Raw genomic sequence first — 25449 nt, forward strand, 5'->3', positions numbered from 1 at the left:
CTTGCTCCTTGAAAGAAAAGCTATGACAAACCTAGATGTTGTATTAAAAAGCAGAGACATCACTTTGCCAACAAACATGCACATAGTCAAAGCTATGATTTTTCCAGTAGTCACATACATCCATGTATAGATATGAGAGTTGAACCACTGAAAGCTGAAAAATTGATGCTTTCAAATTAATGTGCTGGAAGACTCTTGAGAGTCCTTTGGACAACAAGGAGATCAAACTAGTGACTCCTAAAAGAAATCAACCTTGAATGTTCATTGGAAGGACTGATGCTGAGCTAAAGCTTCAATACTTTGGCCAATTGATGCGAAGAGCTGACTCATTGGAAAAGACCCTGATGCTGGGAAAGACTGAGGGCAGGAGGAGAAGGGGAGGACAGAGGATGAGATGGTTGGATGGCATCACTGACTCAATGGACATGAGTTTGAGCAAACTCAGGGAGAGAGTTGGAGAAGGCAATGGCACCCCACTCTAGTACTCTTGCCTGGAAAATCCCATGGACGGAGGAGCCTGGTGGGCTGCAGTCCGTGGGGTCACTAAGAGTTGGACACGACTGAGCGGCTTCACTTTCACTTTCCACTTTCATGCATTGGAGAAGGCAATGGCAACCCACTCCAGTGTTCTTGCCTGGAGAATCCCAGGGACGGGGGAGCCTGGTGGGCTGCCGTCTATGGGGTCGCACAGAGTCGGACACGACTGAAGCGACTTAGCAGCAGCAGCAGCAGCAGGGAGATAGTGAAGGACAGGGAAGCCTGGTGTGCTACAGTGCATGAGGTCACAGAGTCAGACAGGATTTAGCAACTGAATAAGTGGAACTCTGTCCAGGTAATTGACTGTGTCATTTAGCACAGTTGAAATGATATTGCTTATATGTGGACTTAAAAAAGAAAAATGACACAAAGGATCTCATTCACAAAACAGAAAGAGACTCACAGACATGGAAAACAAATTCATGGTTACCAGAGGAAAAGGGACGGAGGAGATACAAAGACTTTGGGATTAACACATACACACTACTGTATATAAAATAGATAAACAACAAGGGCCTACTGTATAGCACAGATAAATATACAAAATATTTGCAATAACCTATAATGGAAAAGAATTTTAAGCTTATATATATATATATATATATATATATATGTATATGTGTGTAGGTATACTTATATATATCTGAATCACTTTCCTATATAAGTGAAACTAACAATATTATAAATATTGTAATGATGTAATCAACTATACATCAATTAAAATAAAAGAAATGCAAAGGAACAATTCATTGAGCAGATTGGTTGCCAAGCTGCAAATCTCAAAAAAAAAGAAAGAAAAAGACAACCACACTCTGGGAACAGGCTCACCTTTTCAATGGGACAAATGATGGTGGTCATTCCTGTTTACCCAGGACTGAAGGGCCTTTGCTCACTGCAGGCTGCTAGACTGGCAGAGTCCTGTGTGGGCAGCATTTCAGGTCATTCATTTCCCTGTTCTCCATTATTTTGCTGTTGTGAGCACTGTATATTTCTTACAGGTTTTCCTCCTTACAATGAAAATAGAATTTACTTATGGTTATAAATAATATTTTAAAAATTTAAGTAGAAGAAAGGTAAAACAATCTTTGTCCAGAGATAGACATTTTCTAAAGTTCTTTTCAGATATTTACCAAAAACTGTTCTCCCAAAGCTATGTTAATATGCTTCTGCACAGCAACTGAATCCTAAGTCATTAAGATGAAGGCTTCAAACCTCATGAACCTTTAACCAGCTCCCATGTCTGAGACCCCGTAAGCAGCATAATAGGATGCTGAGAAAAGAATTAGAACTGGATGATTTGGGGGGACAGGTTGCTGGATCCCTAATGAGTTTTTAGCTTCTTTAAATGTTTTAGATATGGAAACTATCTCTGCATTACTTTTCTCTGGAATATCTTTCCCAGTGCTGTTCGCTTGTGAAGTTGTCTTTGAGTTTAGTCATGCCAGAGAGAAACATTTGTCAAATACACAAACTTCATTTGCTCTTGTGCAGAGTCTTGCTAGGGGAAAAACTGCTGTTAATGAATGTGAGAATTAAAAGGATACAAAAATTGGGTACTTAAGATGTCTTCAATCACATAAAAGGGAGAAATCAGGATTGTGATGAGTGTGAGTTTTACAACATATTAAGCCATTAATTTTAAAATATTATGTTCTGGGTGAAATGTATATAAACAATAAGACACGCATAGCAGACACATTTTAATTTCCTAAGAAACAGACAGCTTTGTCTGATAATCAAAGACTGTGGTGGCTGAAGCTGAGCTCTGGGGTTTCCCGCTTCTGTTAGGAACAGGCCTTGGCTTCCTGTGGTGAACTCTCAAAGGCATGTCAAGAAACCCTCCCAACAGAAGACTGTGAAATTCAGGAAGTCAAGAGTGGCAGAAAAGGAATCCTTGGACACTGCATCTCTTCTAAAATCATGGGCTTTTTTCCTTAATTAATTTAGGGCTTTCTTATTACCAACCAAATATACACAGCCCTCCTGCCCCATCAGGACAGAGGGCATCCTGTAGGTGAGCAAATGTAAAGGATGTGAAATCAGTTAGCACTAATTAACATCATCTTTCCATTTTAAGCCACCTGCCAGTTGAGATGTTTAAAGGTCTGAGAACAGTGGATAAGCAGCCTTTGTCATGGTTCTGGGAGGTAAATTGTCCAATTAGTGAGCCAGCATTTGGCTGCCATGGTTAAGGATGCACTGACCTTTCTGGCATGCTGATTTTCCACCTCCTTCTGACTTTGCAAAAATACCTTCTTTGCTATTGCCTTAAGTCCTATGTTGAGTGTCTGTTATATTTGATTCTCTTTGCAGGCTTACCTTTTGCTAAGTGAAGAGAGTCAAGAGATGTTGGCCCCTTTTCACCCCAGAGGGTGAAGGTGAAAGAAGAGGGAGTGTGAGAGATTGTGGGAGCGAGACAGCAGGAAGGAGTCAACCTCCGTGAAATGTTACTGGAAATGCCAGGGATCTGGCATCTTCAGAGGAGCCTCTGTGTTAGTTACGGTGAAAATGAAAATACCATAGATCTTGGATTTTTTCTATTATTTCTGTGATGCAGCTGTTTAATAACAATTGTTGCTCATTAGTTGATGATAGCTTAATAAATTCAATGGATACTTTGCATCAAAATAGAAATGGAAGGATTGATTATCTGCTCCATAAATGAATACTAATGATATGCTATCTCAAACAGACTTAAATCTGAAAACCTTTGCCTGCTAATTGTCAGGTCTGTTCTGCTTCATCCCTAAGAGTCAGGCTAGGAAAATGAAGAGGTGAGGCGGCTTGGTGCTCGACATAAGATGTGTACAGGTCAGTCGGTCTGTCTCTCTTTTCTCAGAATTTATATTCTCTGCTATCTGATATCTACTCACTCGAAGAAGAGAAACTTCTGAAGGTGGGGATTAGTTCTTGTGGCATCCCCTTGCTTCTTTCATTATTTTGTTTTTCCATATTACATAATCATCTCAGCAGCTAATGAAAGCCAAGATACTTCTTCCATAAAAACACATACACCCAAAATATTTGCACACAATATCTGGGGATTCAAGGACTCCTAAAGCTCATCCATAGACCTCAGCATAGAACACCTGTTTGCAGAGTAAGTCAGATTTCCTAAAGTGGATAGCAGATGAATGTCTGCTCGTTTCAGCTCAATTTTGACGGATGGGCATATGTTAGCTTTGGAATTGAAAAATTCATTCTTTCTTTTCTCCCCATACTGATAAAGCTAACAATACCCTCTGTATTCTATTAAAATATGCATAGATCTCTGGGATATATAGTCATTCTGAATAATGGCAATTTACTGCGTCAATTCACTGATTCCTAAATGTCCCCTTCCAAATGAAGTTACTGCAGAAACACATGTGCTGACAGCCTACTGCAATTTCTAGAATTCTAAGGCTCTGTCATTACGCTAAACTTCAGATGCTTCTAATTGGATATACAAATTCCCCTATTTATTTTTTCATTTATGTAACTCTTAAATTGCTTTGAGCAGCTGTTCCGTGCCATTCTAATACTAAGTCCAGGGCACAGAGGAGCAAACATGGTCTTCACCATTCAGGAACTTAGCATCTGTAGTGAACACCGACTTGAGATTTGTTGAATTAAGAAATCAGCATTTTATTGTGGGCTTATTGACCAATGTCTCACCCCAGCGTTTGGAGAGATTCTTTACTTCATCATGATAGGTTGCTGGCATCATTCTAATCTTAGAATGCCTTGCCCCTAATAGCACTCTGATGATATGAGATGACTGATCAGAAACAAACCATTTACTCCACTGGCATATCTCACAATAATGGTCAGTGTCTAAGATTTAATGCTATATTCTCACCAGAGTTGGTGTGTGAGTAAAAGACAAAGAGCTGGTTTTGAGGCTGATGCAGAGCTCTTCCTTCAGAATAGACTTGATTTCTTGAAAAGACAATCAGAAATGCTAACTTGCCAAAATATGCCCAGGTATTATGAGGTATAGCTCTAGGTATTGATTGAAAGTAGAGAAATTCTGGGTTCCAAGCTGACATGGAAGATGCTTGAAAAACATCACTCCCAAACTCACCACAAAACTGGGAAGACATAGAGGGATGGGATGGAGAGGGAAGCAGGAGGGGGGATCGGGATGGGGAGCACATGTAAATCCACGGCTGATTCATGTCAATGTATGGCAAAAACCACTACAATATTGTAAAGTAATTAGCCTCCAACTAATAAAATAAGTGGAAAAAAATAATAATAATAAAAGAAGAGCTGAACAAACTGAAAATCAACAACTCATTTTATATCCATCAGAGAATTGATGTCACAGATAAACTGATGCCCCCAAACTGGAATGATAGGAAGATATGGAAAATCAAACAGTGAAGAAGTCCAGGAGCAGAGCCCCAAGCTAAAGCCAGAAATTTTAACCTGTGATCTGCGCATCACTGGAGGATCCGTGTGGTCGAGTTAGAAACTCCAAGAGGCTCACTTTTGTAGGGGTCCCACTCTCAAGAGTTTACCTCCAGAATTCCTTCCAGGTTCTCACAGGGGAGATCAGAAGAAAATACCTCAGGGTTTCAGGCAGGGGGAAAGAAAAGCAATCATTCTGAAATACACCCTGACTTTCTGTTCTCTTAATAAGGCCTATTTTCATGGGAAATTATTTTACTAGGGTCCAATTTACTTGGATTTTAGTCAAACTTAATCTATCTGGGGGGTGGTAAATACCTAATTCCAGCCTCATCTAGCCTTTATATAGGGAAGGAAAGTACCCAATTCAGGCTTATTAAAAAGACTGAGACCTAATATAGGACCATATAATGTTTTCTTTCTCTCCACACCTTACTGTCACAATAGGGATTTTGCACAATAATTTAAGATTTTGGCTAAGAGGGTTTTTAATAAAAATCACATGATCACATTAACAGATGAAGGAAAAAAAATTACAAAAATCTAACACATATTCACAAAAACACTTCCTAGCAAACTAGGAATAGAGGAAACTTCCTGAATATAAAAAAGAATATTTATAAAAAAAAAATGTCACCTGTAAGCTGATATTTTACCTTAGGGTGAAAAGCTAGATGCTTTCTCCCTAAGACCAGCAACAAGGTAGGGATGTCTCCTCTTACCACTCCTACTCAACATCACAGTGGAAATCTTAGTTAATGCAATGAGACATGAAAATAAATTTAAAGGGTACAGATTGAAAAGGAAGAAATAAAAGTGTCTTTGTTAACAGATAGTTACAATATAAAATATTAAAAACTAAACAAAAATTTACAAAACTATCCCATTATGCAATAAATGAATAATTAGACTTAAAAATTAACAAAATACATAAAAATTCAGGACCTAAAAACATTAATTTTCAACTTACTCATTCTTTGCCTATTTCAACCAACTGTATTATTTCCTAAAAATCTGCAAAAGAGACATTGTTTCTTTGAAGATAATTGGAATGCTACATACAGGCTGAAGGGAGTGTGTGGCCATATATGTAGGTTTAATTTCTTTTCAGTAATGAGAGCCTGCTGTAAAATTCAGGAAAGATCTTTTCTGAAACTCCCAATAAGCAGAAAGTAAAAGATGGACACTGTAATATTGGAAAAAACCTAATAATCAAATAATTTTGGAATTCTTTAAGTTGCTTTTGATTGAATACAACAAAAACTTTATTGAACGTGTTTAAGGAAGAAAAGGGAACTTATAGTGAAGCAGCACATCCTCAGAAAAACAGTTGAGACTTAGGAATGGAACCGAATACATCGCTGGAAACTTGAGATCCCCATGATACTCTAGCCTAGCTCATTTCTGCTGTTTCTTTTATTCTGCAGACCTCCCTTGGATTAGTCTCAGTTCATGTATGGAAATACTGATTCTCCCACGTTCAGCTCCTGAATTTGTATGTTATTGATTTAGTCACATGCAGAAACCAATTAGCCATTTTCTGGATCTCAATTAAGTGGATTAACTGAAGAAATATACACACATACACATGAACAGTGCTTGACAAAAGTGTGAAGGAGGGAAGTTCAGTGAGATGCCGTTTCAGACCCACTGGAACGTTCAGCTGTGAAGACTGACAATAATTAATCTTGGTGTGGATGTCTGGCAGTGACAACTTCAGCAGGGCGCCAATGGGAAAGTAGAAAGGCGTCTGAAACCTGGCGCTGCTGCTCTGGTCCGCAGACACTTTCTTAACTCAGCAATTCCATACCTGAGTGTTTGCTCACGAAAAATGATACCATATGTCTACATAAAAGTTTCAAGAATGTTCATAGCAGCATTTATTTATTATATAGTATCCCCAAATTGTGGATAGTCTAGATTCCCAATGATAGTAGAATAAAAATCTGTAAATTGTCCGTTCCGTGGAATATTAACAGAGCAATAGGCAGGAATATATGCTAACACATACAACAACATCTGTGGACTTCAGAAATGTTAGGTTGAATGAAAGAAGCCAGATGTAAAGAGATCTATGTTTCTTTATTTTTACAAAATCATAGAATAAACAAAACTAAACTGTATTCATAAAAATCATAATGGTGGTGGTGGAGAACAGGAGATCCACTCAAAGAGAAGCAAGGACTTTTTTGAGGTGAGGGGATAGTTTTATACACTGACTTGTATCTTAGCTGCACAGATTGTATATTTGTTAAACCCTATCAAACTGTAGGCTTAAGAGCTGTGCATTTTATTACATGTAAATTGTATTTCAATAAATTAAAGTCATCAACGTGTTAGGTTGAACAATATGAAATTGTTTCTATAACCATTTTGGGTTACAAACTAGAAATTTGTATATAGTCCAGTCTGTTAGTAACTTTGACCTCCTAAAAAGATGTGAAAATCGTCTTTGAGACTTTTCTGTGACTATGATAGAGGAGATAGGAGAAGGACAAAGATGTGATCTAGAAAAATAATCAAATTGTGCCAGCAGCGTATCTCAGGAATGCATTGTGGCAGAGCAGGGAAAAGGTGTATGTTCTCTTGTCCCCTTCCTAGTGTGAGTTCACATATACATATGTGTGTGAGCTTGCGTGCATGTGCATGTACATAAAAATGCCTTATGTGCACACACTGGGTATGTGTGTGTATTGGCTAAGTTAGGACTGAACTTCTCATACCTGTCAAGACTGCCATACTGCATGTGGAATATTGCAAGCTGGACTTTCCACAAGTTTCAAGGCAGACTTAACAATTAACCTGAGTTAACTGTCTTGTTTCTGCATTGCATTTTGCTTAAGAAGTTCGTGGCAACCTTCTGAGCACCCGGAACTGGTTGCTCCATATAAAAATGACTTTTGTTCTGAAAACTACAAAACTCACTTTTGCTTAGAGTATGATTTTCTACTGGCTAAGACCTATTCTAACACTATAAACCTGAAATCGATTTACTGTGAGTTTTCAACAAGTCCTTCTCAGATTTCCAGGGACCCCACTGTTCAAATGCACATGAGGAAAACATTGAGAGGAAGCTGTTGAAATACTTTGGATTATTGGGAAACTGAAAATAGTAAATAGTTAATTGAGTAGAAAATAGGTTTGCAAGGTTTTATGAGCTGGAGATAAAAGTTGATAGGCTGGAGTCTAGAATCGTACATATGAGAATTTATACTGTTCAAACTCAACTCAATGGCCTGTGACTGTTGCGGGTCAGTTGTGAGTCTGGCAACGGGCCTTGGGAAGTTCTGCTGAGCACACTCTGTGAGATGACCACTGTGGACACTGTGGACAGACCCTTCCTCTCCCTGTGATCACCGTCCATTCTTAGGTGAGTGAGAAAAAGCCCACAGCAGCATAAGCATGTAGCACAGTGACAACTGCGTTACCCTGCTGGGGTGTCTGCCAATTGTGAAGAAGTCTTATTCTGGGCAATAAATGAGATCTCTATTCTGGGAAGTGGTTGAATCTATCATTGCTTCCGATAAATTTGGCTTTACAAAACCTGCTGGTGTTTCCTCATGAAAATAAAACAAGAAACCAAATAATTATCTAAATAATAAAGATGTAGGGAGAAAAGATGGGCTTCCCAGGTGGTGCTAGCGGTACCGGTCCTGCCTGACAATGCAGAAGACTTAAGAGACCGGGGTTAAATCCCGTAGGGGAGATGCCCTGGATGACAGAATGTCTACTTACTCCAGTATTCTTGCATGGAGAAGCCCCACGGACAGGGGAGCCTGGTGGGCTGTGGCGCACAAGGTCGCAGAGTCAGACAGGACTGCAGTGACGGAGCACACATCACACGAGGAGAAAAGAAAAGAAAATCAGTTACAGGAAGCACGTCAGTAATGACAATGATGATAACAAATGCTAGTGATGATATAGCAACTCTGGAGGAGGGCGTGGCAACCCACCCCAGTACTCTTGCCTGGAGAAGTACCATAGACAGAGGAGCCTGCCAGGCATACTCCACAGGGTTGCAAAGAGTCAGACATGACTGAAGCAACTTAGCACACATATAGCAATTATAAAGTACTTCCATCTAAGTACTTTAGATACGAAAACTCATTTAATCAGAATAGCCTGAGAGATTGGCATCCTCAGTTCACAGACAATAGAACTGAGTCACAGAGAATTTAAACAGCTTGGCTGAAATAGGACAGCTAGTAAGTTGCAAAATTAGTAGCAAGACTTCGTAGCCTTGTAATCATTCTATAGTAATTCAGAATGTCTATGTAGACCAGTGAGCTGGAGTTTGATTTGTATTCATGTATTAACACATCACCTGAAACATGTACACATGTGTATATGGATGTTCACATAAGTCTACACACACATGAGCAGGCATACATACATTCATACATAATTTCACAAGATGCAAAGTTTCATAAGAAAAAGCAAGAACTCCCTTTGGCTCAGATCTAAGACTGAATCCTTGCTCTGTGTTTGCCAGTCAGGAGAACTTAGGTGCAAGAATTCAACTCTGAAGCTCAGTGTTTCTCATATAGAATTTGGGTTTAATAATGCTTTCCTTGAAGGAGTAAGGAAAGTATCTGGAACTTAAAATGCATTTTAAAAGCTGGCAACTTTTTCTTATTTTGTTATTCATATCTTATTAATGATAATTTGGGGGATGCTTGGCTTATTAGAATTGGGCCTTCCAATCAACTTTTCTGCCCAGATTAGCCTTCTTATTCTTTTAAATCTTTTTCCCTAGTAGACACATTTTCAGCAGTTTCTTAGATCTAAGAAATTGGAATACCTCTTCAATCTCCTGCTGTTACCTGCCTGAACTTCATTTATGAAGAATGAGACCAGCAATGAAATTAACTCATTACCATGTTCTCTGAGGCTGTACAGATTTTCCTAAATCTTCCCAATATGAACTGGGTTGTTTCTGGGCCTGACTGCTCAAGAGCGGGGTGAGGGGCAGGAGGGACTGACATAATAAGATCTAGGCCAACCTCAAAACAGAAAACCTCACAGAAGCTTTTGTTCAATGACTTTTAGTTTCAACTCTGGATTCCAGAGTATACTGGGCCCCTAGTATGAGAATAAGTCCCATTTTCCTTTTGGATGTCATAAGCTGTAGCACTATTAATGTGGAACAAGGCAAAAGAAAACTACACACACACACACACACAGACACACACAACACAACATCTCTCCTTCACCCACTATTCTGACCATTGCTTTGTTATTTTCAAATTAGAAAATGGAATTTGATTTTCTGTTAAGTGTTTTTATCTAATGTTTTGACAGTCTTACAGCTGGAATAGGGCTGTGGCCTGGAAGGAGATCTCTCCTGTGAGTTGCCCCAAAATAACCCAATTTCTACTAAGCATTTCAGAACTAAGCCTCCTAATCACAGTTGTCTTCTTTGTGTTTATACTATTAGATGGTATAAGTTTCATTAAACTGAATATAGGAAGGTGTAAAAAAATCTTAAAAAGCCTCCCAGCCTGCCACAATTTCTCTTTGCTAGGTGAGCCCTTTCTCTCCTATATTTTCACAGCTCCCATGTTAGATCCTTTATTATGGTCTACTGTGTGTCAGCACTCCATCTATTCATTATCATTTATATATATATATATATATATATATTTTTTTTTTTTTAAACTACCCTGCGGTTGTTTTCAGGCTTAGGGTAGGAGTCATGCCTTGCCTTTTTTAAGGTCGCATTTTTACCATCATCATGCTTTATAAAAAAGTGGGACTTAAACATAGTAAAGTATCATTTCTCTTTCTTTGAAGATATCATTTTGCCTGATTTTTCCACACCTGATCTCTTGCCTCAGAGGACCTTTTCATCCTGCAATGCAAAGGGAATGTCCAAAGAAATCAGGAGCAAATGATGACTTGTGAAAATGCCAGTTGGACAGTGTGAAGGGAAACATAGCAATAAGATTCTAAAATACCATGGCAAGAATCATGAAAATAGTTATGCTTAAAACACTGCAGGGAAGAAGGGCTATTGCTGGAAAAAACAGGGCCAAGACTTGTTGCGTTTATGTATTTTCACTGCCAATTGTGTTTGTTAAGCACATTTATCATTTTCTGTGCTCTTGAAGGCAGCATCCTGTCTGTTAACAGTCAGCATTGCTACTAGGAGAAGGCTTTCCTTTGCGGAAACAGGCGCTTTGCTGGGGTGGCTTTACAAGCCATTTTTACAAGTTTGTCGATTTCAGATTATCGTTCATTGTCTCCGTGAGTCATCTGCATGTGGATCCCATGTGTGGTTGAGAAACTGGATATGGCAACTCTGTGTTAAGTTGCTTTAGTTCTCTTCGGCTCTGTGCAACGTTATGCCCTGGAGCCTGCCAGGTCCCTCTGTCCATAGGATTCTCCAGGCAGGAATACTGGAGAGGGTTGCCATGCCCTCCTCCAGGGGATCGTCCCGACCCAGAGGTGGAATCCATGTCTCTATGCCTCCTGCATTGGCAGGTGGGTTCTTGACCACTGGTGCCGCCTGGGAAGCTGAATACAGCAGCTGTGAGTGTGCTGAAGTACCAAAGCACTGTGTGCTCGCATAGTGAAGCACGTGGCCTTCTCATTTTTTGTTGTTAAAATGTAGCTTCCCTTGTGGCTCAGCTGGTAGAGAGCCCACCTGCTGAAATGCAGGAGATTTAGGAGACACGGGTTCAATCCCTGGGTCAGGAAGATCCTCTGGAGAAAGAAAATGGTAACCCGCTCCAGGATTCTTGCCTGAAAAGTCCCATTGACAGAGGAGCCTGGAAGGCTACTGTCCATGGCGTCTCAGAGTCAAACACAACTGAGCATGCAAGTTCATTGTTATGGTTATGAGGATTCCAAGCGGGACTTCTGAGGCAGGTGTGAGGGCATCTTCTCATCCATTTATTCATTCTCGTCGACAGTGGCCAGTGGCTGGCAGAGTGCTGGTCTGCCCTGTGCTAAGTAAATATTTGCACTAAATAATAGAATTTAAGCATACGTGCCATACTTAATACTCCATGCCAAGAATACAAAGTCTTCACTTTCAAATAGGTTTTTGCTTAGGGTATAAAGAGATAGGCTTATTGTTAATTGCAAATGGAAGTGCTATCCAATGGGCACATAAACTCAAGGCAGAGACATCCTTGATTAGTTTAACATGCTATAGAGAAATAATCCACTGGGGACGAGAAAGGATTTTTCATCAGGTCAGAAAGCATGAGCAGAGTCACCGCTGTGTGAAGGAGCAAGTGTTTCAGGGACAAGAGAGCTGTTCCGTCTGGTTCTAGCATCATCCGTTTGGGGGAGAGTGTAGCCACAAGAGAATGTATAATCCAGGAATGCAGAATGCTGTTTCTGCTCCAGGTTTGAACGTTGTGCTGAGAGTGACAGGGATTCAGTGAAGCAAAGCAGTATGGGTATCTATTCCAAGATGCTTTCTCTCTGGAGAGTGAAACGTGACCTGGGACTGAAGCATGGAAAAGGAAGTCTGAACAGGGCTCTCAGCCACCGGAGCAGGTGCGCTTGTGATGTTAACAGTGTCTCCTTTAGTGAAACGCCAGACCAGTAGCCAGCAACTTCTGCCAAGTGTCACAGTGAGCTCAGATCCGCAAGAGATAATTCCAGGGTAGTTTATCTATGTTCCCTAAATGTTTACTGTAAAAATTTCCCAAAATGCAAAAAAATTAAAGAAATGATAAAAAAAACCCAGGGTGGAATGTGGAGGTGGGAGGGAGGTTGAAGCGGGAGCGTCATATATGACTGAGTTGCCTTGTTGTGCAGCAGAAACCAACACAGCATTGTAATTGTCCTTCAGTTAAAATAAATAAATAAATTAATTAATTAAAATGATAAGTTTAAAAATTCATTAATCATTTAGATTTAACAATCTTTGTATTTTTGCTGCATTTACTTTATTCTTGTTGTGTGTATATGTTGTCTGGGCTTCATTTATTTTATATTATGTCTCCTCTCTTTCCAATAAACTGGAATTAGGTCTAAAGATTGTATTACACTCAAATTAAACATTTTTGGCAAGGAAATTGTGTTATAAATTGTTATAACTATATAACTGTTCTTTATATAACTATATAACTGCTATAACTAAAACATACTATAAACTGCATTTTATATTAATGAGAAAAGAAGTAGTGATGGGCTATCATTTGGCTATATTCATTTATGTCTTTAGCATTTCTCAGATTTATGTATAAAATATACAAAGCTTAGCTTATACTTTTCCTGGCTCCTTTCAGTGGGGAATTTTATTTACAAACCAAGATCTGTGGGTTTGGGGTATTCAGTAGGTGACATTGCTTTTAAGCCCATTCTATGATTTGTTAAAAATACACATGTAACATAAAAATAATGTATTTATATTCCTAATTTAAATTTAACAGCATAGTTTATTTTTGTAGAATTTCCTTGATCTCTTGTCTGCAGTGAAATACTTAGGTTCTTCACAAATTGGTATTTTTATTTATTTACTTTTCCTGAAAATACACATGCTAAAAATATAATTGTACTGTTGTTATCATTAAAATCATTCAATGAGGTTTTAAGATTTATTTGTAGTTCTCTTTGTGTATTGAATATATCCTACTAAGAATGTTAGAATGCAAAAGTCAGAATATTGTATTACAAAACATCTTGAAATAATTATTTATTATGTAATTATGTCACCAATTTGACCTATATAGACTAAATGTTATGTTTTGGTTTTGTTTGTTTTTCAATGTTATGTTATTCTATTTTCTTTTTTGATTTATTAAATATTTAATATTTATTAACTATTTAAAATATTCTATTTTCCTTTTAATTTACTAATTTTTGATTATGTAAAATATTCATTCCATTTAAAAATTAAAAATATAAAAATTGTATATTCAGAGAAGTCTTTTCATCATTTACCTTCTGACTCCCATTATTACTTTCTTCTTTATCCACACAGAACTTAATTTTTGCAAAAATAAACAAACAGGTACATTTATATTTTTCTTTCTATTACGACACATGAAGAATTAATCACTGTTTTGCACCTGGCTTTTTCACTTAAAAAATTATATCCTTGTTCACACAAGGCTTCATATTTGTGAATTTTAAAATCAGGCTCTATTCCTAGAGGAAAATTTTTGGGTCAAAGTGTTTATGAGTATGTGATGTGTTTGTGTGTGTGCATGTGTGATTTTCAGAGATATTGCGAAAATATCCTCCATAGGGTTTATTCCACTTTGCAATACATAGTTGTGCCTGTTTAACCACACCCTGATGATGAGTTTTGCACAACTTCTGGAAGTTTTCCTGATCTGACAGATGCTAATATGTTATAAGTGTCATTTAGATTTTTATTTCCCTAATTATGAGTTAATATGGCATCTTTTGAACTTGTTTCCTCTTTTTCATTGAAGTACAGCTGATGCACAATACGTATGTTACAGGGATACAATACAGTGATTCCCAATTTTTAAAGGTTATACTCCATTTATGATTATTGTAAAATATTTGCTGAATCTCTGGTGTTGTGCAATATATCACTGTGGCTTATTTTTTACCCAATTGTTTGTACCTCTTACTGTCTCAACCTTATATTTTCCCTTCTCCCTTCACTCTCCCCACAGGGAGCCAATAATTTGTTCTCATTATATGTGAGAACTTCCTGCCATAAGGTTGGTGTCATCTGAATATCTGATATTGTTGAGATTTCTCCTGGTAATCTTGATGCCAGCTTGTGCTGGAATCAAATCCATAGATTATCCAATAAGTTATGAGACATAGACTTTAAAATAACTGTAATCAATCTGTTAAAGAGTACAAATAAAATATAGATAGTCTCATTAGATAGCTTAAATCTATAAGAAGAGGTTAACTATGGATTTTAGAACTTAAACATAGAAGAACTGAAATTATGAACACAATAGAGAATTTTAAGAAAATAGTAGATGAAGCTGAAGAGACAATTATAGAATTAGAAGATAAATTACTGGAAAACACCCAGACTGAAGCATGGAAAAGAACAGAGAACACAGAAAAACTATATAAAACAAAAGGAACATATTTAAGAAGTCAAACTTATGTATATTATTTGTCTCAGGTGGCAGTGGCAATATTAAAAGAGGCAACAGTTGAATGCTTTCCCCAACTGCAAAAATATGTCAACTCACAGATTTGAGGATTACTACAGAAGTCATGAAGAATTAAAAACCAAACTAAGCCTGAAGTTTATCATTAAAACTCCTAGAAACAAAGGTAAAAAAGAAGTTACTCTAAACAGCTAGAAAGAAAAATGAATCCAAAGTTGCAGTAGGCACAAGAGTCTTGGATTCCCTGATGGCTCAGCTGGTAAAGCGTCTGCCTGCAATGCAGGAGACCTGGGTTCGATTCCTGGGTTGGGAAAATCCCCTGGAGAAGGAAATGGCAACCTACTCCAGTATTCTTGCTTGGACAATCCATGGACAGAGGAGCCTGGTAGGCTACAGTGCATGGGGTCGCAGAGTCAGACACGACTGAGCGACTTCACTTTTCTTTACTTTAAGAGTCAGTGCAAACCTCTCAAAAGAAACTACACAAATCAGAAGATAACAAATCATGTTTCAGGTATAGAAAGAAAATAACTTATTACAGAATTTAAATACAGTAACAATGTCCTTCAAAATTATAGTGAAATTAAGAAAACTCCAGGGAAACAAAAACTAAGGTAATCTATAATTGTTTGACGTGTACTAAAATGTCTTCCTTAGGCTAATGGCAAATATGTCTAAATGGACAATCAGAGATACAGGAACTAAATACCAATATCATAAGGGATGCTGGACTCCAAATAATTTGGAGAAATAAAAATCTTCCATTTGCAGCCATCAAATGCTCTACTTCATTTTATTGCTGCATTAGCGATGAAGCCACATGTGAATCCAAAAGCTTGTGAACGTTACGAATATCCTTTGTGTTACAATGAAGACACTGAGGGATGGTGGAGGAGGAGGGAGAGAGAAGGAACTAACAGGATGGCTATAAAAGGAAGGGAGTGATGAGAAGGATTCCAAAACAGGGGATCAAGTTACAGAATTATAGTTGGAAAATTTTCAAAATTCTTATTATTACAACTCACTTTTAGTGGAGTTAGGAATTTGATTAATGTATATAGTAACTTGGATACTAAATAAATAAGTCAAGTCACCTAAGGATGACTATATGAGTGCTACAAGCACATATACAAAATTGAATTTGTGAAAACATTTCTGAGGGTAGAATAGATTATATTTTAATAGTCAATAGTCATTAATTTTTTTTTCTATAGCCCCCTGATTTTAAAACAGAAGGCCTAGCATTAGAAATAATGGCATTTTCCTGTTTCAGTCAATACATTTTAATGAAATTGATTTTAAAAAGGTATTTTTCTCCTGAAAACTTATTGTATGTTAGACATTGTTCTAGTTATAGGAGATATAGAAAAATCTACATTTTTTTCTTTATTCTCATGAAATTTATAATCTGGTGAAGGAGTTATTAAAATAAGAACCTACAGCACCATGTGTTAAAAGTTTATAGTAGAAGACCACTTTTGTAATACAATAACACAGAGAGGTTGCCTAAGCTGTGTGTTTTGGAGGAAGGGTTTTGTTCATTGAATCCCAGGTGAGATAATGTTTCAGAGAAATGTTAATACATGGGGGAGAGGCAAATGCCAAAGAAAGGCAATGCCAAAGAATGTTCAAACTCCCACACAATTGCACTCCTCTCACATGCTAGCAAAGGAATGCTCAAAATTCTCCAAGCCGGGCTTCAATAGTATGTGAACTGTGAACTTCCAGATATTCAAGGGCAGAGGAACCAGAGATCAAATTGCCAACATCCAGTGGATTATAGAAAACGCAAGAGAATTCCAGAAAATACATCTACTTTTTCTTCATTGACTACAAGAAAGCATTTTACTCTGTGGATCACAACAAACTGTGGAAAATTCTTAAAGAGCTGGGAATACCGGACAACCTTAAATGCCTCCTGAGAAATCCATATGCACGTCAAGAAGCAACAGTTAGAACTGGATGTGAACAACAGACTGGTTCCAAACTGGGAAGGTAGTATGTCAAGGCTGTATACTGTCACCATGCTTATTTAACTTATATGCAGAGTACATCGTAAGAAAGGCTGGGCTGGAAGAAGGACAAGCTGGAATCAAGATTGCTGGGAGAAATATCAGTAAACTCAGATATGCAGGTAACACCACTCTTGTGGTAGAAAGTGAAAAGAATTAAAGAGTCTCTTGATGAAAGTGAAAGAGGAGAGTGAAAAAGTTGGCTTAAAACTCAACATTCAAAAAACTAAGATCATGGCATCCGGTCCCATCACTTCATGGCAAATAGATGGGGAGACAGTGGAAACAGTGACAGACTTTATTTTGGGGGGCTCCCAAATCAGTGCAGATGGCAGTCATGAAATTAAAAGATGCTCACTCCTTGGAAGAAAAGCTATGACCAACCTAGACAGCATATTAAAAAGCAGAGACATTACTTTGCCAACAAATGTCCATCTAGTCAAAGTTGTGGTTTTTCCAGTCATGTATGGATGCGAGAGTTGGACTATAAACAAAGCTGTGTGCCAAAAAATGGATGCTTTTAAAATGTGGTGTTGGAGAAGACTCTTGAGAGTCCCTTGGACTGTGAGGAGATCCAACCAGTCCATCCTAAAGGAGATCAGTCCTGGGTGTTCATTGGAAGGACTGATGCTGTAGCTGAAACTCCAGTACTTTGGCCACCTGATGCTAAGAACTGACTCATTAGAAAAGACCCTGATGCTGGGAAAGATTGAGGGCAGGAGGAGAAGGGGACAATAGAAGATGAGATGGCTGAATGGCATCACCGACTCGATGGAAATAACTTTGAGCAAGGTCCGGGAGTTGATGATGGACAGGGAAGGCTGGCGTGCTGCAGTTTATGGGGTTGCAAAGAGTTGGACACAACTGACTGACTGAACTGACTGGGAGAGAGGGATCAGGTAAATTGGGGGGCTTTGTGTGGTAGTAGTGGGGATGTTATTGGCAGACAGAAGAGCACCTGCAAAGGCAGACAAGTGTGAAAGTGTGGTTTAAGGCAATGGCCAGAAATCCAGTTTCTATTCATGCATGAGCAAGTGGCTGGATAAGAGTGTAAGAGCCTTCTTGTTAGACTTTACCTTATTTGTGCATTTCTGAAATGACATTCTGGTCATTACATGAGGACTATAAGTCTGGAAGAAGACAGCAACAAAAGTAATGAGGTCTTAAAGTTGTGAATAAAAACCATGATGGGGGCCAGAATTCTAGATCTCTGGCCAGGACAAAAATTACAGATGCCTTACTTTTTATCCCACTTATATAATCCATTGTGTCTTATGCCTGAATTACCACTTAAACAATTAAAGGCGGATATCTGACAATTTCACTTATTACAGACTATTCATTTTGTAAAAATATTCCCTTGAAACAAAGTAAGACTCATGGCCTAGCTGTTGAATAGAGGAAGGTCAGAGGGTAACAGGAAATCCTGCAGGGAAATTTATCAGTTAATATTCTAAAATTTTGTATTGACACATCTGTCCCCATGTTTACACATGAAGAGGATGAAGAGGACAAGCTTACCAAATTATCTGTCAGGCAATCAGAGTCCTGGAATAATTTTAAAAACCATTACTTTCAAATTATCTTATCTTACCAAATTATCTGTCAGGCAATCAGAGTCCTGGGACAGATTGGAGAGAAATTTATTTTCACTTCAGAATATATGTGGTTGGGGGAAAAGGTACTCCTGACTTGAATAAAAAGCTAATATCAATAGAAGGGGCTTCCCTGGTGGGCCAGATGGTAAAGAATCTGCCTGTAATGTGGGAGACTCAAGTTTGATCACTGAGCCGGGAAGATCCCCTAGAGAAGGGAATGGCAACCCACTTCAGTATTCTTGCCTGAAGAATTCCATTGACAGAGGAGCCTGGCAAGATAACACATGTACCAATAGAAAGCCAGATTGTAAAAAATGCACAAAAACTTATTCAATCAAATTGCCTTTTCAGAATCAAAATGGAGGGGTGAGGAACTGTGTAAGCTGATAATTATGTTGCTATGGTTACCTTTCCTGACTAGAACAATGCTATTGAATTGCTGGTTATTTAACCTTGACTTCAGGTAACATTTAATTTATGGGAGAAAGGCACTTGATTTGCATCCAGATATTTTAAAAGTCATTATTTTCATGGCATTTGGGTGTAACTATACAAATAAAAATTGGATACTAGTTGTTTACAGTTAACAGATGTCTTAAAAGTTAATGTATATTTACATTTCAAGAAAATGCTGCTAGATGGTTTAGGTTTCTATCTGTTTGAGGGAGATTACCATGGAGGCAGTAATGGAACTATGTCAAGGTTGAAACTTGGACAGAATTAGCACCATGACATGTCACCATTGCCCTTGAAACATACATCAAGATCAAATTAATTAGGATGCTTGAGACCTAGTTTTCTAGTTTGCATAGCATGGATAACAATCTTCATAACATGTAGTAAGATATGCAGTAATCAGGGAATCTATTATCCTAAACTGTCATTTCTGTGGTTACAGCTACTGAAGTTACATCCATAGAAAATAGAAGAAAATCACCAGGCTCCATTCATTTGCAAACCTAGTACTAATGGTTAAATAGTTACACAGCGTTGGTTGAAACATCCAAAAGGAGAAAGGGTATTCTAAGTTGTTCGTTATTAAATTTATGTGGCCGACAGCATGACGGGAAAATCTTGCTTTCCCACGTCAGTCGACTACCATCATTACACCAGTTAAATACACATGTATTGAGCTTTACTTTGTTTACGGCATATGGTAAACACTGAAGGAATGCAGTTTGATATTCTGTGGTACTTTCCTTCAAGAGGTATTGTGCCAAGTAGGGAGCATTAGGAGAATATGAGCAGTGCTGTGCCAAGTCATGTTGCAGCCTGAGGTAAAAGAAAATTCAGTAATATATATATAATACTTATATTTCATTTATTATGGTGATTAACTTTATGTGTAGACTTGATTGGGCGCAAGGTGCCTAGATATTTGATCAAGCATTATTCTATGTGTTTCCGTGAGGGTGTTTTTTGATGGCATGAACATTTAAACCATTAGATTGAATAAAACAGATTGCCCTCCCTAATGTGGGTGGGCCTCGTCCTATCTGTTGAAAGCTTGAACAAACAGAGCAGAACTAAGCAGAACTGCCTTCAAAAATGGAATGTCAGCTTTTTCTTGCCTGTGAACTGAAACTGAACATCCGTTCTTTCCGCTGTCGAGTCTGCGGGCCTGCACGCTGAACTACGGCAGGGCGCTCCTGGCTCCCAGTCCTGGGAGCTCAGATTGAAGCTGCATCAGTGTTCCCGGGTCTCCAGCCTGCAAACACTGGGACCTGTCAGCCCTCATAATTAGGTCAGCCGATTCCTTACAGTAAATCTTATTCTCTTTCCACGTTGATTCTGTTTCTCTGGAGAATGCTGACTGATAAGTCGTCATAATTGTGGATTAATGTTGATTTTCAGAAATAGTAAACAATTCCATATCTTGATTACTGAGTTTTTAGTGCCCAGGATGAGCTCTTTTCTCACCTCACCCCAGTCCTGGCCCTGCACATGAGAAGTGAAAGTTCACCTCCCCTCACGCTGCCTCTTCAGAATCTTAGAAGCTCTCCTTGCCTTTTCCATGCACTAAACTCTTTAACATTCCTCACGTTGCACGTGTGGGATCATCTCTTCATTCTTGCCTCATTGCCAATGTTTCTAAGTCTCACTCAAATCGTTGCAAATGTTTACTGTTTGTTTTCTTCTGGGCACATAAAGCTTCAATCCATCTTTCTAAAATAATATTCTGATTGCATCAATATTCTGCTTTAATGCTTCCTTTACTCACCATTTCCCATATTCTTAACACATACAGAAATTATGCCTCTAACTTCATTTTACATCTTTTGTTCTTCATAGTATCTCACTTGGCTTCAAGTCACTTGCCAAGACCAAACAGGTAGCATTCTTTTAACTGTCAGCTCCTTGGGTACGCAGGTTCACCTGCTGGGCATCTGACGCATCCTACTTTCACCGTCCTGCCTAATGTTATTACAGATTGTAATTTTACTCCCTTTGCTTCAGAGATCTTAACCTCTACTCCCTATGTTCTCATAGTAATTATCATTATCTTAAAAATAAGTACCTCTCCCTTTAACAGTTTAACTATATACTTAGAAATTCATCTCCCACATTAAACTGCTGGAGAATAAAGTGCCTCCCGTATGTATGAATCTTTACACCTGTTTCAGTATTGAGCCTTGTGGAGATTGGTTGCTGACTAAATGACTACTCCAAAGGAATAAATTATAGGTGTCATGAAAGAGATATGGCCGTAAGAGTTTCTGATCATGCAACAAATAAATCAGGGCAAACTCTCCAGAAATTAGAAACCTTCAGGAGTATAGTGCCTGAAATTGGGCAAGTCTGGTGCTAAACTGTGGGTATATATTGGAGGTTCTATAGCCATGCATTTTATACAGTGTTATAATGAGAAATGACTCACATTATTTGTTTTGTACACAGTAAATTTATATATTCAAATGTCTGTTTAAATTGAAAGATATATTTAAAAGAACGAGAAACTTGGGAAACTTTTATCCGATTGGCATGGAATTCTAACTCTTTAATTTCACATTTACTGCATTTTGTTCCAAGAAATTGAAATCTCTGAAGCTCTAGTCATGCAAATCCTGGACTTAATATTATTATTAGAGAGTGACACCACTTATCTCCTATCTACCCCATTTTGCACCTGACTCAGTCTGCATTGCCTTGAAGTATTCGCACCGCACTGCTTCCAGCAAGTTCCTTGCTCCTGCTGGTGCTGAGTTTGCTTTCTAAGCTCTTGCCTTAGAATCTGAGTATGAATAAGTCCTCCTTTGTAACTCCTCCCTACTGTGGTTTTATCTTCCACAGGGACACTCTGGGATTATATCTTTTTCTGTGATGCTAAATTCTAGCCAAGATAAAGGTAATGCCCCTGGCTTTTGTCATCTGGCTTTTGTTTGGCCAGGGAAGAAGAAATTTTCCTCTACCCTTCTAGGTTCTTCTGGCTAGTCTAAGAATTAAATTGACATGAGGCAGATTAACACGGGAAAATCAAACAAAAGTAAAACACGTATACACGAGAGAGTGCCGGGAAGACGGAGTCACTCACCAAAATGGCTGAAATCCTCACTTTATACTTAGCTTGAAAAAATAAGAGTTAGGTTGAGGGGTAGTGGTTTGGGACTTCAAAGTGGAGGAAGGAAGTTCACAAGGAGATGGAAAGCATATGTTTAGTAAAAAATTTTTGCCAGACCAGGCAGAGACAACGGGACACAGACAATAATATTTAAAAAGCAGACTTTGCTCGGTTTCCCCCGTCCACACACTAGCTCACACTAATGATTATACCTCTCTTCTTGGGTCAGGTCCTCTTACCTTTATTCTTTACGCAGATGTGTGTGTATGCTCAGTCATGTCAGACTCTTTGTGATGCTGTGGACTGTAGCCTGCCAGGCTCTTCTGTCCATGCTATCCTCCAGGCAAGATTACTGGAGTGGGTTCCCATTTCCTATTCCAGGGGATCTTCCCAACCAGGAATCAAACTCTTGTCCCTTGCTTCTGCTGCATTGGCAGGTGGATTCTTTACCTCTAGCACCATCTGGGAAGCCCCTAGGCAGAGGGCAGTAGGTCATAGATTCTTCCTGAGTCTTTTCAGTCTTGGTGGTTTTGAGCTCGAAATAATTCACTTACCATAGAGATGTTTTGAGCTGGCAAATTTTGCTTCCCCTATAGTTCTAAGTTTACTCTTGTTTGTAAATCGCAGATAGCCATTGAGTACTCGACTCAAAGATTCCAACAAATCCCTTGTATATTTCCAAACTGGATTCCTTTCATTTGAAAGTTATAATTCGTCTTAAAGAGGCCAATTTTTCCTCTACTAAAATTTTATATACTGTACCTGTCATTTCTTGAGAAAGTAAAAACTCATCCAGTTTCTCCAGTAAGAATTTCAATTAGTGAAACTATTTGCAAACCTTGTTTCCTTGACCTTTTGAAACTCCAGCATCTGCGATTGTGAAGACGCTATAGGCAGCAGTATGTGCATTGTCTCACCATTTGCACTTTCTTTTTGGTTGTGCTGTCTTTGGTGCTGTGCAGGGACTTTCTCTAGCTGCTTCAAGCAGCAGGATGCTCTTCACTGCGGTGCATGGGGCTTTCATCGTGGTGCTTCTCTTGTTGCGGAGCACAGGCTCGAGGCGCACAGGCTTCAGTAGTTGTGGTGCATGGGTTTAGTTGCTCTGAGGCATGTGAAATCTTCCCAGACTAGGGATCGAACCCATGTCCCCTGAATTGGTAGGTGGATTCCTATTCAACGTACCACAAGGGAAGTCCCAAGTATGCACTTTTATATGTCTCTCAAATATATATTTTTAAATTCCACTCATAGCTTGTAGTTGCTCAGTTGTGTCCAACTCTTTGTGACCCCATGGACTATAGCTCTCAAGGCTCCTCTGTCCATGGGATTCTCCAGGCAAGAATACTGGAGTGGGTTGCCATTTCCTTCTCCAGGGGATCTTCCCAACCCAGGGATCGAACCTGGGTCTCCCACATCACAGACAGATGCTTTACCCTCTGAGCCACCATACTAAAGGGGAAAAGTCATTTATTTTACACCTATAAATTCACACCTCAAACTAGTAATTTTTGTTTGTATAGCTCTTAGTATTTTTTTAAAATAGTAAGCAAGACATAAACATTATTCCCAAATTACAAATGAGATTAAGAGTCTTACAGCTCAGATCACACAGGAGATAAGAGACAAAACTAATTGCAGCAGTTCTATGAGTCCACTGCAATATTGTTCATAAAATACTATTGTGTGATCATTTCCTTGAGGGAAACAGGAAATCTGAGATCAGAAAAAAAAAATAATTAGAATCTGTGTCTTTCAATATTTGTTGACTGCAACCACTAAATCATCTTCCACCGCAAATGCTGACCTTTTAAAAACCAAACTGTAAATTTAAAAAGTCCTTTAAAAAAGTCTTATCACAGGATGCATCATTTTGTTGATATAATCTTGCAAAAGGTGTTTGTGGGGTGAAGGACTCAGTTCTTTCTTGGAGGAGTCACGCAAACAGTTGATAAGATCCTTGTCTGCTCACAGGCTCCTTGCTGGAATTCAAATTGGTCTTGAAAAGGTGATCACTGCTCCAGAAGACAATCACTTCACCTACAGGATGCCTGGCCTTCAAATTCTGCCCTACAATAAATGAAAATGTCTTCCTTGCTGTACTTCCATATGCCTGCTCTTTAAATATGTGAAGGCCTTGAGCCAATCTCATTCTACTTTAGGGCTTCCAAGTCTTGCCTGTCTTTCTTCTGGACACCATCACACTGGTTGTCCTCTCTGGGAAGTTGTGTGTGACATCAACAACATAGTATTTATCCCTGGAGGCAATCCTGGCTAAGAGCAGAGGTGATTGCTCTGTAATATTTGCTAACTTGACTTGCCAATCTTTGCATCTCCAGGCTCAGAGGTAATTCCCTGCCCTGGTGACATGATCCTCTCTAAACCACAAAGTCCTGAACCAATCATGATCCTGCAGGTGTGTCCTACTTGTTATCTTTCTGCAGGTTTGGCTCCAAGAATACTTATCAGCTCCTGAATTGTTAACTCCTATGCAAACAAGGTAAGAATACACAGAAAAGCTGTGCAGAAAAGATCTTCATTCCCCAGATAATCACGATGATGTGAACACTCACCTAGAGCCAGACATCCTGGAATATGAAGCCAAGTGGGCCTTAGGAAGCATCACTATGAACAAAGCTAGTGGAGGTGATGGAATTCCAGTTGAGCTATTTCAAATCCTAAAAGATGATACTGTGAAAGTGCTGCACTCAATATGCCAGCAAATTTGGAAAACTCAGCAGTGGCTACAAGACTGGAAAAGGTCAGATTTCATTCCAATCACAAAGAAAGGCAATGCCAAAGAATGTCAGACTACCCCACAATTGCACTCATCTCACGCTAGTAAAGTAATGCTCAAAATTCTAAAAGCCAGGCTTCAGAAATACATGAACCATGAACTTGCAGATGTCCAGGCTGGTTTTTGAAAAGTCAGAGGAACCAGAGATCAAATTGCCAACATCTGCTGGATCAACAAAAAAGCAAGAGAGTTCCAGAAAAACATCTATTTCTGCTTTATTGATGTGCCAAAGCTTTTGACAGTGTGGATCACAAGAAACTGTGGAAAATTCTGAAAGAGATGGGAATACCAGACCACCTGACCTGACTCTTGAGAAATCTGTATGCAGGTCAGGAAGCAACAGTTAGAACTGGACATGGAACAACAGACTGGTTCCAAATAGGAAAAGGAGTACATCAAGGCTGTATATTGTCACCCTGCTTATTTAACTTATATGCAGAGTATATCATGAGAAATACTGGGCTGAATGAAGCACAAACTGGAA

At 38.7% G+C, this 25449-nt stretch overlaps 1 non-coding gene across 1 annotated transcript; it reads left to right on the plus strand.

Annotated features, from left to right (window-relative positions):
* The first annotated feature begins 15243 nt into the window (after positions 1-15243).
* Positions 15244-15315, plus strand: TRNAC-GCA (transfer RNA cysteine (anticodon GCA)). The gene has a single exon. It is a non-coding gene; the product is annotated as a tRNA-Cys (tRNA).
* The last annotated feature ends 10134 nt before the right edge of the window (positions 15316-25449 follow it).

Source organism: Odocoileus virginianus, chromosome 1 (assembly GCF_023699985.2).
Source record: "Odocoileus virginianus isolate 20LAN1187 ecotype Illinois chromosome 1, Ovbor_1.2, whole genome shotgun sequence".
NCBI classification, from domain to species: domain Eukaryota; kingdom Metazoa; phylum Chordata; class Mammalia; order Artiodactyla; family Cervidae; genus Odocoileus; species Odocoileus virginianus.